The sequence below is a fragment of the Delphinapterus leucas genome, chromosome 10 (assembly GCF_059928025.1).
Source record: "Delphinapterus leucas isolate spDelLeu-1000000601 "Yukka" chromosome 10, BTC_Dleu_Yukka2, whole genome shotgun sequence".
NCBI classification, from domain to species: Eukaryota; Metazoa; Chordata; class Mammalia; order Artiodactyla; family Monodontidae; genus Delphinapterus; species Delphinapterus leucas.
In genome coordinates, this window is record NC_143138.1 from 103,040,423 (window position 1) to 103,055,549 (window position 15,127).

At 47.9% G+C, this 15,127-nt stretch overlaps 1 protein-coding gene across 3 annotated transcripts in view; it reads right to left on the reverse strand.

Annotated features, from left to right (window-relative positions):
- Nucleotides 1-12,483, reverse strand: part of RAB7A (RAB7A, member RAS oncogene family) — a 69,948-nt gene extending 57,465 nt beyond the window's left edge. For 2 of the 3 annotated variants that reach the window (XM_022562532.2, XM_089919820.1), the window contains exon 1: nucleotides 12,288-12,483. The gene's annotated coding sequence lies outside the window, so the exon portion shown is untranslated. Of the gene's footprint in view, nucleotides 1-10,918; nucleotides 11,061-12,287 lie in introns of all 3 variants that reach the window. The other variant, XM_022562533.3, reaches the window with a different exon arrangement.
- Nucleotides 12,484-15,127: the final 2,644 nt, after the last annotated feature.

Here is a 15,127-nt window from a genome sequence, read left to right on the forward strand (position 1 = left end):
AACCACTGTGCCAACATGGAAATCCCTTGCTATATATATTTTGTTTGTTTGTTTGTTTGTTTTGGAGGTACGCGGGCCTCTCACTGCTGTGGCCTCTCCCGTTGCGGAGCACAGGCTCCGGACGTGCAGGCTCAGCGGCCATGGCTCATGGGCCCAGCCGCTCCGCGGCACGTGGGATCCTCCCGGACCGGGGCACGAACCCGTGTCCCCCGCATCGGCAGGCGGACTCTCAACCACTGCGCCACCAGGGAAGCCCCGCTATACGGTTTTTTAAAAACCCTCACCTGAGCTTTCAAGAACAAAAGCCAATTCACAAAAGAAAAATGGCTAATCTTTTAAGTTTAATCCATTTATCAAAGAAATGGAAATGTTAAACAATGAGGCACCATTTAAATTTTCCCCACTAGTTAAACTGGCAAACACTAAGAAAATTGACAATTGGCAACTATATAAATAGAATTCTCCAACTACAAATATTAAGTACGCAACCTTCCTGGGGGTACTATAGTAATGAGTACCAAATTTTACGTACGTATGACCACTATATCTCAGGGAAACTACCAGGTAACTGGACAAAGATAAACAGTAAATAATTTTGTGACAGAGAAAAGGTAGAAGTCCCCGAAGTGTTCATTGAGAGGACCGTTAGCCTACGCCAGCAGCAGCAGCACACAGCCACGAGCGACAGCAGGCACTGACACGGATGGGTGCTGAGTGAAGTCTTTAACGAGCAAGAGACACAGAGTGTGCACTGTATGACCCCCTTTAAACAGAAAAAGGTAAGTCTGGAAGTACGGTCACCAACTATCGGAAGGATGACAGAGAACCATTCACTTTAAGACTTCTACACTGCTTCTGTAATTCAGAAACAAGTCATTCTAGGAAAAATCTAGCCACCTAGCAGTGAGGTCCCCCCCGCTCCTCTAAAGAAGTGAATGAGCAGGGCTCCACATAGGTGACAGCTTCTCCGTGGCTGAAAGGGTCCTTTACGTTTCCATGATGTCATCTTGCCAATTAGGATACTGCAAACGCCACTGCGGTATGAGCAAGAGCCGAAGAAAATTAGAATAGGAAGGATCCTGCGGGCACTTAGTCCCCCCGATCCATGGGAGATACGGGCAAACCCCAGTGGATGCCTGAAACCACACATAGCTCCCAACCCTGTTCATTTTGTTCTTCCTATACATACACACCTATGATAAAGTTTAACTTTCACTCAGGCAAGCAAAGAGATTAACAGCAATAACTAATAACAAAACAGAACAATTATAACAATACACTGTAATAAAATATGAATGTGGTTTCTCTCAAAATATCTTACTGTACTGTACTCACCCCACCTCTCCTTGTGACGTGAGAGGATAAAATGGCGTTGTGCCACTGCCGGCCTTCTGACTACACATCTAAAGGCGGACCATGGCCTGGAGCGATCCCAGCTGGTGGGGCCATGGCGGTGTCAAGGCCTGGACGTCTGGAGCGGAGAACGTGGACAGTTGGGGATTCCAGGTGGGGAGGGGCGAGATTTCATCATGCTACTCAGAACAGCACGCAATTGAACATTACCAATTGTTTACTTCTGGAATTCTCCATTTAATATTTTTGGACCACGGTTGACCGCAGGTAACCGAAACTGCAGAAAGCGAAACTGGGGATAAGGGGGGACCAGTGTACTCTCATTTTCCAGCAGTGGAAACTGAAGCTTAGCAACTCCATTGAGATCCATCCCGTGGCCCTGCTTAAGGAAGCCTCTACAATCTTCCAGCTTCTGGTCCACCAATTTCAAACAAGGTGAGGAATTTTCAGCAGGGAGCACAACAGATGTGTGTGTGTGTATGTATCTATCAAAAGCCACTCGGGGAACGTATTTTTAGTTCTTTCTTTCATATGGTTACCTTTGGAGGGAAAACATAAATTAGTCTAGGATCTGGGAGTTCCCTGGTTGCCTCGTGGTTAGGACTCAGGGCTTTCACTGCCGCGGCCCGGGTTCAATCCCTGGTCCGGGAACTGAGATCCTGCAAGCTGCACGGTGCCCACCCACCACAAAAGGCTTATTGGTTTAAATAAATAAGTCTGGGATTTACCCTAAGACCCTCTCCTAGAGTAGGTAGAACATCTATAACACGTGTTTAAGACACACATATACAGGTCCCAGGGATTCAGTGAAAGGTGGGAATATGATGGGAAAAACTTAGGAAATGAAGCTGGTGGTGCCTGAGCAAGGCAGGACGCCGACAGACAGAACATGGAGATGAAGGGGAGTGGCAGGAACCGAACTGTAGGAAGCAGGGAACAAAGTGTGGTCAGGAAAAGGTTAAATACAGCAAGTCAGGGCAACACAGGGTCTGCATCAAAAGGACAAAGCCAGGAAGACAAGCTGGAGACAGTTTGTGTAGAAAAACATAGGGTTCTGCGCCAGGGAAGGAATGGGACCTAAGGACCACTTCAAGACTATCCGGTAGCACTTCACAAGAAGGATGGGGGGGGGGGGGCTGGGCGAGGGTACTGAAAATGTAGAAGGCAAGGGAGGGCTCACACTCAAACGTTCCTTTCACGCCTACTTCGTGCAAATCGAATTGACATTATCCCACTTATCATTTAAAAGAAATAAATTTCTTACGATAGGAAGCTGATTTGTGAGAGAAGATTTATGGGCAACTTGGTATTCTTTTTTGCATTTAAATTATTGGCTAATGGAACAAGAATCTGCAAATGAGGCACCTTCCCCCAACAGCTATTACCCACGGAAGCCAGCCACTGTAAAACTAGCACCATTTCTCCAATATTTCCAACTCTGTGCTTTCCAAGTCAAGTGCCTCTTGATCCCTTGTGCAGTGTGACTCACTCTAACCAGTGAGCTGTGAGCAGAAGTGACATGTCATCTCTGGGCTGGAACACTTAGTCACGGGAGCAAGACCCTCCAGCAGTTCTCCTTTACTTTGCCAAGACAGCCAACAGCGTCCCACACTGTTGCGGCTGCTTCTTCAGCTGGAGTAAGGATGACACAGAGCCCCTGGAAAGTCCATACTGGACATGCTGGCCTTTTTTTTTTTTTAGCTGTACGTGGGCCTCTCACCTCTCACTGTCGTGGCCTCTCCCGTTGCGGAGCACAGGCTCCAGATGTGCAGGCTCAGCGGCCATGGCTCATGGGCCCAGCCGCTCTGTGGCATGTGGGATCTTCCCGAACCGGGGCAGGAACCCGCGTCCCCTGTATCGGCAGGCGGACTCTCAACCACTGCGCCACCAGGGAAGCCCCCACGCTGGCCATTTTGAGATTATTTGTTACTACAGGAAAACCCAGCCAATTCAGTCAGATGCTGCTGGAAAACTCACTACCTGGAAATTTACATTTCAAAAGAAACAGACTAGTCAAAGCATCCCTCTTTGCAAAAACACTTTAAAAGAACACTTTAAAAAGATCACTAAAGTTTACAAAGGCTATTCTCTTCCATAAGGTGCTATTCTGGGCTTCCCTGGTGGCGCAGGGGTTAAAAATCTGCCTGCCAATGCAGGGGACACGAGTTCGAGCCCTGGTCCGGGAAGATCCCACAGGCCCGCGGAGCAACTAAGCCCGTGCGCCACTACTACTGAGCCTGAGCTCTAGAGCCCGTGAGCCACAACTACTGAAGCTCGTGCGCCTAGAGCCCGTGCTCCGCAAGAAAGCCCCGGCAATGAGAGGCCCGCACACAGCGACGAAGAGTAGTCCCCGCTCACCGCAACTAGAGAAAGCCGGCGCACAGCAACAAAGTCCCAACACAGCTAAAAATAAATTAATTAAAAAAAAAAAAAAGTACTTGTCTTTAAACAAAAAAAAAAAAGAGGGCTTCCCTGCCGATGCAGGGGACACAGGTTCGTGCCCCGGTCCGGGAGGATCCCACATGCCGTGGAGCAGCTGGGCCCGTGAGCCGTGGCCGCTGAGCCTGCGCGTCCGGAGCCTGTGCTCCGCAACGGGAGAGGCCACAGCAGTGAGAGGCCCACGTACCACAAAAAAAAAAAAAAGAAAAAAAAAGAAAAAAGAAAAAAAGAAGGTGCTATTCTTCTCAGCATTCTTGGGGTTAAAGACACATCTGCCAACCTGGAATATGGAGCGCTAGTCGGGATACTGAGCATGTTCTTTCAGGCTGCTCTTGCATCTGAAAAAATATTCTGACAAGGCAAATGCTGCTGCTTAGTTTGAACTTGGAAGTGAAGCATCAACAGGGTAACCATTAAGCTCTACAAAAAGTAAAGAGATTATCTGTCTGTGTGTATATATATACTCTGTTCAAGGTATCAGATTCATGTGTGGGGAGGGGAAAAACTAAGCCCACCTTCTCAAAGAATCAAGTTCCTTGGAAAGCAATTCTTGTTACGAGGACTTTGCAGCCCCTGGATCAACAGATTCTTGACTATGATGCTCCCACTGTTCTAAATGCAGGTGCCAAACCAAGAGCTAAGAGTCTGTATTAACAGACCACGATGACAGTGCCTTTTTTTTTATTTGTTGGTAAGACAGAATGGAAAACGAGAGTTACACACAACTATTTTTCAATAGTTTGAACGTCTGATATGAACCCTAGATTATCTCAGGCATTTAGCCAATAAAACATTGCCCATAAACTGGTAAGAAGTGTCCACATGGGCTGAGTGGCTCAAGAAGAAAACCAAGCTAACTGCTCTCTTTCTCCAGCCCATCCCCCCAAACCAGCTCTTACTTTTAACCTGTGTTAAAGGCATTTCTGAGCAAGTACCTCTCTGAAGGTTTAAGCATGCCACCTGTATTTCAGTCCTAGCCCCACTCATCCCTTAATGTGTGTTTCTTTAGGTAAACTATAAATCCATAACTGGGACAGCATCAGTCTTACCCAACAGGATTGTGACGATCAAGTGAAAGGATTACGCCCTATCCTAGCACCACCCAGTGAAGTACCACTTTGTTAAACATAACTCCTTCAACATGGCACTGGAGTTCGTCCCCTCCCCACCACAGTCTGGCCCCCATACATACTGCCATTCCCCAATTTGAGGTACCATAGTCCCTCCATCTGCCCTACGTTCCCCCACCTCGATTCGTTTGCTATGCCATTCCCTCCAACTACAATGGCTTTCCCAAGTCTCTCCTCCATATCAATTCATCCAAAATCTACTCAGCACCACCTAACCCAGTCATTGAACACTTCCAGCATTTTTGTGACTCTCACCTGTCTTGTTTTTACAATTATTCCTAAACCTCCAGTGTTTTTTATTTGTTACTCCCCACAGCTGTCAGCAGTATTTTCTTACAGTAGACAATAAAACTGTGTCAAATGAACACAGAACACATAATTTATCATTCAGGAAGGCTATCCATATTAATCAGTGGCCCAGAAGCAAAACTTACATGCTACAGATAGTAAAACAGTGTCCAAAGTGAGAACTGGAAAAATATTTTTAAGTTCACTGAGTAATATTTCAAGATCCATGCTAGAATAATGATTCATCCCTGCCCTCGAGATTCGAGTGGGGGAAGGGCAGGGGCATGTAATATTATTCCAATCAAACCGAGGTCTACAGTGGATGCACAAAGCTCAAGATCACGCAGCCAGAAGGCGGCTGGTCAAACACCAACTAATACCTAAATGGTCAGTCAGAACATGCAAAACAGACCTAGTCCTAGCACGTGTATGAGGGAATCCAAGTGTCAGACGGAAGAAGAACTTCAGTGAAAGCACTCTCTACCGTGGCTTGATTTACGCCCTACGGGTGACACTTTGAAGCCAATTCCATCCCCAGGAATGAGTCCAGATTATAAATGCAAAAACTAACCCATAAGGGCAACTAAGGGGGGCTAACTGTTCACTAGACTGAAGTCATTCTGCTTTTCTATCCCCAACGGATTTAAAAAGCATTTACAAGAGGCAGTCTCAAGTTATGACACATATGGCTCCAGAAACAACCTCCCCACCCCCTCAAGGATTCCCCATGCTGGTACTGGAGGGAGATACGATGCTAGCACCACAAGGGCAAAATGAAAATAAGCGTCAGCAAAGACGTGGAATATCTGGAACTCTCACATACCGCTGATGGGAGGGTAAAGCAGTATACAGCTTCGGAAAGCTGGCAGCGTCTACCGAGGTGCAGCATATACCGTTACGGAATGAATTTTGTCCCCCACCCCACCCCCCCAAGAATTTATGAAGTCCTACCCCCTGGTACCTCAAAATGTCAAAATATGACTGTATTTGGAGACGGAGCTCTCAAAGGGGTGATTAAAGTTAAACGAGGTCATGAGGGTGGGCCCTCATCAGACTGGTGTCCTTGTAAGAGGAGGTTAGGACACGGACCCCTATAGAGAAAAGACCATATGAGGTCACAAGGAGAAGACGTTCACCTACAAGCCAAGGAAAGAGGCCTCTAAAGAAACCAACCCTGCCAACACCTCGATCTCGGACTTCTAGGCTCCAGAATCATGAGAAAATGAATTTCTGTTGTTTAAGCCACCCAGTCTGTGGTATTTGTTATAGCAGCCCTAGCAATATACAGATACACACGCTAAAACTTTCCACTCCTCAGTATTAACTTATGGAAATGTGTGCATACAGTCATCAAAAGACAAACCCAAGAATATCCATACAGCATTTTTTTTTTTTTTTGGTCGCACCGCATGGCATGTGGGACTTCCCTGACCAGGGGTTGAACCCGTGCCCCCTGCAGTGGAATCGTGGAATCTTAACCACTGAATCACCAGGGAAGTCCCGATACATCATTATTTTTACCAGCCACAAACTACAAGCTACCCAAATGCCCATCAATAAGTTAATAAAAACACTACGGTGTATCATATAATCAAATACTACTGAGCAATGAAAATGGAGTTACCACTGCACCCAACAGAAAATCTCACAGGCAACAATGACTCAAAGAAACAGATACAAAAGGATACACAGTGTATGATTTACACAAAATCGAGCCAGACAAAATTAAACTACAGTGTTAAAAATCAGCAGGAGGAGGGACTTCCCTGGTGGTACAGTGGGTAAGACTCCAAGTTCCCGATGCAGGGGTCCAGGGTTCGATCCCTGGTTGGGGATCTAGATCCTGCATGCATGCCATGACTAAGAGCCCGCATGCCACAACTAAGACTGAGTGCAGCCTAAATAAATAAATGAATATTAAAAAAAAAAAAAGGTAAATGGAAAACTAGAACAGTTTTTTAAAAAGCAGCAGGAGGGGATGACAATGACCTGAAGGAGGCACAAGGGGGCTTATTTCTGAGTTTATGAAAACTCTCGAAGTTGTTCTTTTATCTGTACGCTTTTCATATGCCCTACTGCAAATTCACAGTTCACTAAAATGTAGAAATGACAAGTTGCAACAACCTACTGATCCATTGTCACCACGGCAAAAAAACCTCATTATGGTACTGAATGCATCAGGTTCTTCACCTGTTGCCACTAAACATTTGAAAAATACAGCTAGTCTCCGGATCCCAGCTTCCCACCACTGAGTGTTTATCTAGAGGGGTCCCACAAGTCAAAGGATGCAAAGAATATCCAGGGCCCTCCAAAGTTAATCTCTCATACCATACTTTTAAAAATTGAATCTCATTAAAGTATACATTCATAAGAGTTAAACAACCAGTTAACACTCCGGTCTGCCTCAGAGTAGTGAACTGAATTTTTCTTCTTTTTACTTCTGAATTTTCCTAACTTTTTTTTTTTTTTTAAAGAAATGACTTATTTAATAATCAGCAAAAGAGAAATGTCATTTTAAATAAAAAACAGTGGAAGAAAGATACGTTTTTATAAGGAGTCAAATGCTGAGTGCTTTACAGCAATCATGAATAATCAAAAAGCCAGGCTGGTGCATCAGAAAGAGCCTCAGCTGTGTTTCAGGAGACCCGGACTAGCATTAGTGTAGCCGGGCCACCTGAGCACCCAGGCTCGGCCACCCTCTTAAGCCTGCAGGGCTGCTGGGAACACGAGCTGAAATCCTATGTGAACTGTTAAGCACTAGGCAAACATTAAAAAACACTGAAAGACAAATACCATGTAGGAAAAGCTTCTACAAAACATGAATGCAGACTTCCCTGGTGGCGCAGTGGTTAAGAATCCGCCTGCCAATGCAGGGGACACGGGTTCGAGCCCTGGGCCGGGAAGATCCCACATGCCACGGAGCAACTAAGCCCGTGCACCACAACTACTGAAGCCTGCATGCCTAGAGCCCGTGCTCCGCAACAAGAGAAGCCACCGCAATGAGAAGCCCGTGCACTGCAACAAAGAGTAGCCCCGGCTCACCACAACTAGAGAAAGCCCGCACACAGCAATGAAGAACCAATACAGCCTAAAATAAATAAAAAAAAAAAAGAACGTTCTTTAACAACCATCAACTAAACAGGACAGGTTGGAGGACTTTAACGTGGCTCTTAACCTATGGGCTGCCCAAACGACCCAGAGTTATTTCTGGGGCCCCTGGCCTGTAAGTACACAGAGAACTGTTGGTAGCCTGGCTGAATAGCACATGTAAGAGGCATTATTTTTCATAAAGTCTGTGTTGTTCCAATCAGGTTTTTTAAAGGTTAATTCATAGTAGCTTTGTTGTGTACTCTCAGAACAACTCAAACGGTAATAAATTTTTAAAATTAAAACTGCATACCAAGATTGGAAACCAATGATGTAACTTTTTACTTCACAATGGAAATTTTAAAGTATTCCCTAACTGAGCTGAGCTTAAGTCCAGGAAAGGCAGTAATAAGAGCAAGCCCTCTTAGCTGTGAGAGGGTGGGGAGACCAGAGAAGGCGCTTCCCTGCACCTGGGGACGGGCACGCACGCAAGGCCACTTGAGAGCCAAGCAAGGTCTCTGCCTCCCTTGATGGGCTTGCTCAAACGTGCTCTGTGCGGACAGCAAGCAGTCCTAGACAACCAGGATATGGACAACAGAATCAGTGAGACTGATCTCCGGGGCAGTGACGACATCACCAAAACAGAGAGCCCCGGGCGAGGCCTGAGATTCCCCCTGCATTAAGCCCTGCATCTTCAGGGAGATGAACAAGGCCAATACTGCATGTCACCAATGGAACCAACTCCCAAGCTCTCTTCCTCCCCCATGGAGACATTCTGCAAGTAGCTATTCTTAAATTGTTTTTGAAATCACAGCCTGGAGTACTAAAATTGAAACTAGTCGGAGACGGTGCTAAAAAGCCTGTTCTGATTTCCCGCACCGCATCACTTTTACTTTTGATTCACAAATCACACTAACCACACCGCCATTAACAAGTTTTAAAATATAAGTGCAAACTATTTTTCTGTGTTTAATGCCATATGCGGGAAGGAAAAAGCAGAAAATACAGGGAAGGCGCGAGAGCAAATAACTGAAGAGATCAACACACTGCAGCAAACTGCAGACAGAAGCACACAGCTCTAGCAGACGGCAGTCACAGACGCAGGTGTGATCACGCAGAGGAACAAGTGCCGGGAATACAACCGCCACCTTACAGGGGAGACAGGAAGCAGCAGAAAGCCAGGAGCAGCGAAGTGGAGGGAGCTAACTTCCCCAGCTCCAGCCTCCTTCAGGGATGACATCAGTGCCAGGTGAACCACCGTCTGGGCCTCATGCAGGAGGACTCCTCCAGACTTCCCCGGAACACCCGGACTCCAACTCCCAGACCAACAGCCTGGTGAGTCCTCCTTAGCCATATGTGAATTACGTAGATGGAGAGCCAGACAACTCATGACAGTAATAATGGTAAACATTTACATCAAATCTCAGAGAGAAATAGTGCATAAAAGGGCTCTCCCACGTGTGTGGTCTGGGCTTGCTACACCTTTGCATAGAAAGACTAACGCCAAACCGAAGGGCAAGGATGTTCTCAGGGCAGGTCCCTTTGGAGATTTATTAAAAGCTAATCAAATCACCAAAACGTTCTGCTTCGCCTGGTGGTGGGGTCAGGAACTGGATTCAAAGCCACACCGTGCTATAAAGCAATGCTCTTTGTTTATGGGGTCTGGGGCAGGGGTTAGGCCTGGTTGGCACCAAGAAATATTTCTGCGCCATGAGGCTGCTAACAATTACCTGAAAAACTGTCCAAATAAAGCTGTTTTAGAGTATCTTCTACATTCCACTCCCCCTTCTGTTTGTCTACTCCTGAAATTCTACCACAAATGCAAAACTCACATCCCCTCTTAAAGAAGGGGAACCAGAGGACTTGTGGGACGTGGGGTGGCGGAGGGTTTTATCTAGGATGATACTGGTACTGAGACTGGGAGGCGGCACATGAAACTTCCACTGTCGGCTAAAGCAGCAGCCCCAGCCTGCCAAGCGCACCTCTGCTCAGACAGCCCCCGAAGCGGACATTCGCTCTGTAAGGTGACAGTGACACCAACCCCCTCTTCAGTGAACAACAAAAAATGCTGGAGAGCAAAAGGTAAAACAAGTTTAGAGATGAAAATTACCCTTCAAAACACACGACCAATTTAGAAACTGTGATATTATCTTCTACGAACTCTCTTCAAAAGCAAACCAAATCAAACGCTGTTGTTAAAATGAACAAGGCTTTCAAGTTACCCAGAACACCGTGCTGCCTGGATTACTCTGAATGCACTTGCTGAGATGAAAAATAACTCCTCTTTACAAAAAATCTCAAATTCTACCACCAAGCCATTCCACAAGAGAATTCCTGGCCATGGTCACTCACCATCTTTAAATTCCTTGAGGATAGGAACCAGGCCTATCTCCCCGAGTCAATAGGCAATGCCTGATACCTGGCAGATACGCAAAACATCTGATGAATGGATGAAACGCTACTCATCGCTACACTCATCTAAATGCAAACAATACTTAAGGCTACCACACTTAATGCCCACTTAAGGCTATCAGGCTGGGTAACAAGGTTTAAAAAAGAAAGAAAAGAAATCAGACTACAACAGGGCTTGGACAGGATCTTCAGAAGTACTCACAACTCACTTTCCAGTTCTTGGGCTCAAATCTGAACAAACTCTAAGTCTGAAGAGGGAAGCACACCAACAGAAGACTTTATCAATCCACGGATGAGAAGTCATGCGGGCCGTCAGCTGCTTCAGTCACAAGGAAGAGACAAGAGCCTGTTCTTTTGGAATCCAAAGAGAAGATACAGTATTTTCAACAGGAAAGAACCACATGGCAGGACTGCCAGCCCAGCTCATTTGACAAAAGACGTAGGTAACAAAAACTTTCAAACCTCAATTGAGTACTCTGCTATGATACTAGAGCTCCCAGTTTACGGGCACTACACTACTTAAAAACAAAAAAGTGTGTTAAAACTCACAACTGCAAATGGAATATGTTATGGTTCTAAGGCAGAACTAATGGCACCAGAAAAGGCTTCCCAAATGACATCACTAGAAAGAAAGGAGGCGGAGAGAGGCAGATACCAGGTGGCAAAAGATACTTCACAAGCTTCAGGGGCATCAGAAAGCAGTACAATCCAGAGGCCGAGCACAGTGCTCTGGAGTCTGGGCGCCTGGACTCAAATCTCCGCTCCATAACTTATTAGTTCTCCGACCCTGGGCAAATGACTTAACCTCTCCGATCTTCCATTTCCATATCTATAAGTGGGCACAATAATGGTACTTGACAAGTCTATTCTGAGAATTAAATACAATAATCGGTGCAGAAATATTGCCACGCTGCCTAACATGCAGTAACCGCTCCAATGTTTGCTACTGTTATTTTCAATTTTCCCAGTTTTGCGAACCATTCCTTTCGGGGAAGCCTGAACTGAACGCCCTAAGCGGGCCCCGCCGCGGTCCGAACCAAACACAGCTCTGCACCCAGCCACCGTCTCTCCCCGAGCAAGTTTGGAAACTTCTTCCACGCCTCAGCGTAACGTCTTTGTGATAAAAAGCTCCCAGTCGCGGGAGCCCGAGGCGCCCGAGGGAGCCCGGGACACGTGACCCGGGTCCCCGCGGACTCGCGGCGTCGGGGCCGGACCCTCATCCGCATCGGTAGGACCGGACGGCGGGCACGCGGCTCTGCCTGGCACCGGAGCAGGGTGGGCGGCGCCCCCGCCGCTGGTCGGCCGGCCCCCGCCCTCGGCCGCCGCCCCAGTGCCGGGCCGCCCAGGCCAGGTCGCCCTGGCCGTCTCGGGCCGGACGCCCCGGGAAACGGGCGTGCGCGGCGCCAGCCGGGGTCACACCCGACGACCTCTGACACCCCCGCGGACGCTCGGCCGGCCTGACGCCGGGCCCGAAGACACGGAGCTCCCCAAGAGGCCGGGCCGGGCCTGCCCAAGACGCGGACGGCGCGCACCGGCGACCTAGGGCCGGGAGGGGGATGGGGCCGGGCCGCCACTTACCGCGGCCGCTCCGCTGGGCTCCGGGCCGGGCGCGTCGCGAGGGCTCCGCCGAGGAGGAGACGAGGGGTCGACAGGAGCGAAGGAAAGTCCGAGCTCCGATTCCGGCGGGCTCCTCGGCCTGTCCAAGCTTCCAACGCCGCCGCCGCCTCGGGCTTTATGGCCAAGACTCCGGCTCCGCTCCCACTTCCGCCACCGCCGCCGCCCCGAGCGGAAGTACCTGTCACGAGACGCTCGACGCCAGGGCTGCGGGGGAGGAGCCCCGCCTCTACCGTGCGTCAAGTTCAGCCGCCTCGGGCCTGGGCCTGGGTCACGTGGCCCAAACATGTCTGCCCCCAATGGATGCGGCCATCTTTGAGGCCCGGCCGGGAGCGGGGTGGCGCCATGCTGGACCCACCCACCGATGCCTCAGACCCTGAACTTAGCACCAAAAGAGAAGCAAAGAAATTGAACCCGCTAGAGCTCTGCGGAGGGCGGGGCACCCTACCCAGCTCCAGCTCCACCTGCACACATTAGAATCTACTCAGAACTTTGGCTCCATCTTCAAAAACATGCTCCTCTCATAGCCTTTTCTTATTGGTTCATGCAAACTTCATTCTTTTGGTTGCTGGGTACAAAAACTTTGGAATCATTCTTGATCCCCGTAGTGGGTTGAATAGTGACCCCCCCTACACATCCTGGAACCTGTGGGTGTGACCTGATTTGGAAAAAGGGTATTTGAAGGCGTAATTAAGGCTCTGGAGAGAGACCATCCTGGATTACCATGGGGGGGCCCTAAATCCAATGACAAGTGTCCTTATAAGAGACACGGAGAAGAGAAGGCCACGTAGAGACGGAGTCAGCGGCTGGAGTGAGTAGCCACAACCCAAAGAATGCCAGCAGCAAGGGCGGGGAGAAACGGTGTTGAGTTTAGACTTTTGTATTTGAGAGAACGTATTTCTGTTTTTTTTGGTTTTTGGGTTTTTTTGCGGTACGCGGGCCTCTCACTGTTGTGGCCTCTCCCGTTGCGGAGCACAGGCTCCGGACGCGCAGGCTCAGTGGCCATGGCTCACGGGCCCAGCCGCTCCGCGACATGTGGGATCTTCCCGGACCGGGGCACGAATCCGCGTCCCCTGCATCGGCAGGAGGACTCTCAACCACTGCGCCACCAGGGAAGCCCATTACTGTTGTTTTAACTACCAAACTTGTGATGATTTGTGACAGCAGTTCTAGGAAACTAACTCAACTCCCCTTCTCTCGGACCCCTCATCCACAAGCTTCAAAAGATATCCGGAATGTGACTCCCCCTTTTCTGAACCGCCATCATTTCTCACCTGGATTATGGCAACAACCTTGGTTTCCTGCTCCCACCTCATTCCCTATCCAGTCTTAACACAGTAGCCAGAGTAATTCTATAAAAATGTCAAACCATGTCATTCTCCTGCTCAAACTATTCCCATAGGTCAGAGTAAAAACTAAAGGCTTTACAAACAAAAGGTCCTATCCTGGGAATTCCCTGGCAGTCCAGTGGTTAGGACTCTGCCCTTTCATTGCCAAGGGCCCATGTTGGATCCCTGGTTGGGGAATTAAGATCCCGCAAGCCGCCAAAAACAAAAAAGTCCTGACCCCTTAGATACTTCTCGGACCTCATCTCCTTCTAACATCCCCTCTGATCAGTCTGCTCAGACTACACTAGTTTAAGAAAAGAGAAGGCACACGTGTAACTAAAGCCTTTGCAGTTGTATTTCTTTCGATCCGGACAGTTCTTCCCTCAGATATCTGTATGGCCACTCCCTCACTTTCTTCATGTTTTGACTTAAATGTCATCTTCTCAGTGAGAATGGCCTTCCCTAAATAAAACTGAAGTTCCCCTTCCTATCACACTAGACATAAAACATCCACTTGCTATCTCCCTCCCTGCTTTCTTGTTTCTTCATATTGCTTTCTTGCTTGCTTACTGTCCCTCTCCCCCACTAGAATGGCAGTTCTGTAAGGGTAGGGATTTTGTCTGTTTCATTCATTGCCATATCCTTGATTACAACAGTGCTGGGGCACAGTAGATGCTCAGTGAGCACCACTTATAGACTATTCAGGGCAATGCAAGTTGGAAATGGACTCTGACGCCAAGAATTATGGTAATTCCACCCCACTCTGCAGCCATTCAAGATGCTACGCTTAAAGAAACAACTAGAGAACACAGAAAAAGGCAGAGCACAAAAATAAAAAGAGACCTGTGAACTCCCAGCTTCCTAAGAAGCAGACCAAGATGGCTATTCAAATGCAAACATGGCTATTTCTCATGAAAAAGAAAGGACTACTCCGAAGAAACCCTTCAGCCAAGAAGGTGGAGTCAGGAGCTGCAGAGAACTATTCCCAAGGAGCAGGATTGGACCCTTATCAGAAAACTGACAACATGTGCCTAACTGGATTTCAAAATTGCTGTGACCCAGTCGTAGCTATGTCACTCCTGTTTTTCCCCTTTTGAAAAGAAGGGTCTGCTCCGGTTGTCATATGCTTGTCAACTCTGTTTGTTGGCTCTGTGCTGTGGAGAGTAGAAAACATTTCCGTAGCTCACAGGTCTTCAGATCAAGAGAAACATATTCAAGAAACTGTTCTTGAGGAATCACAGGAACTTCATCTCCTGAGGGGCCTCATTTGCACCAGGACCTGATTTACACAAGATCCACTATGAGCCAATGATGTACTGGGATGAGATTTTTAGGGCCTCTGGGAGGAGGTGAGCATATCTGGCACACAGGAGAACTAGACAAAAATCTGTGTCCTGAAGGTAGAGCACGGTAGATTAAAAAAAGTGGTAAATTCTTTGTTCCTCCTTCCTTTGAGCTGTGGAATCTACTTCCCTT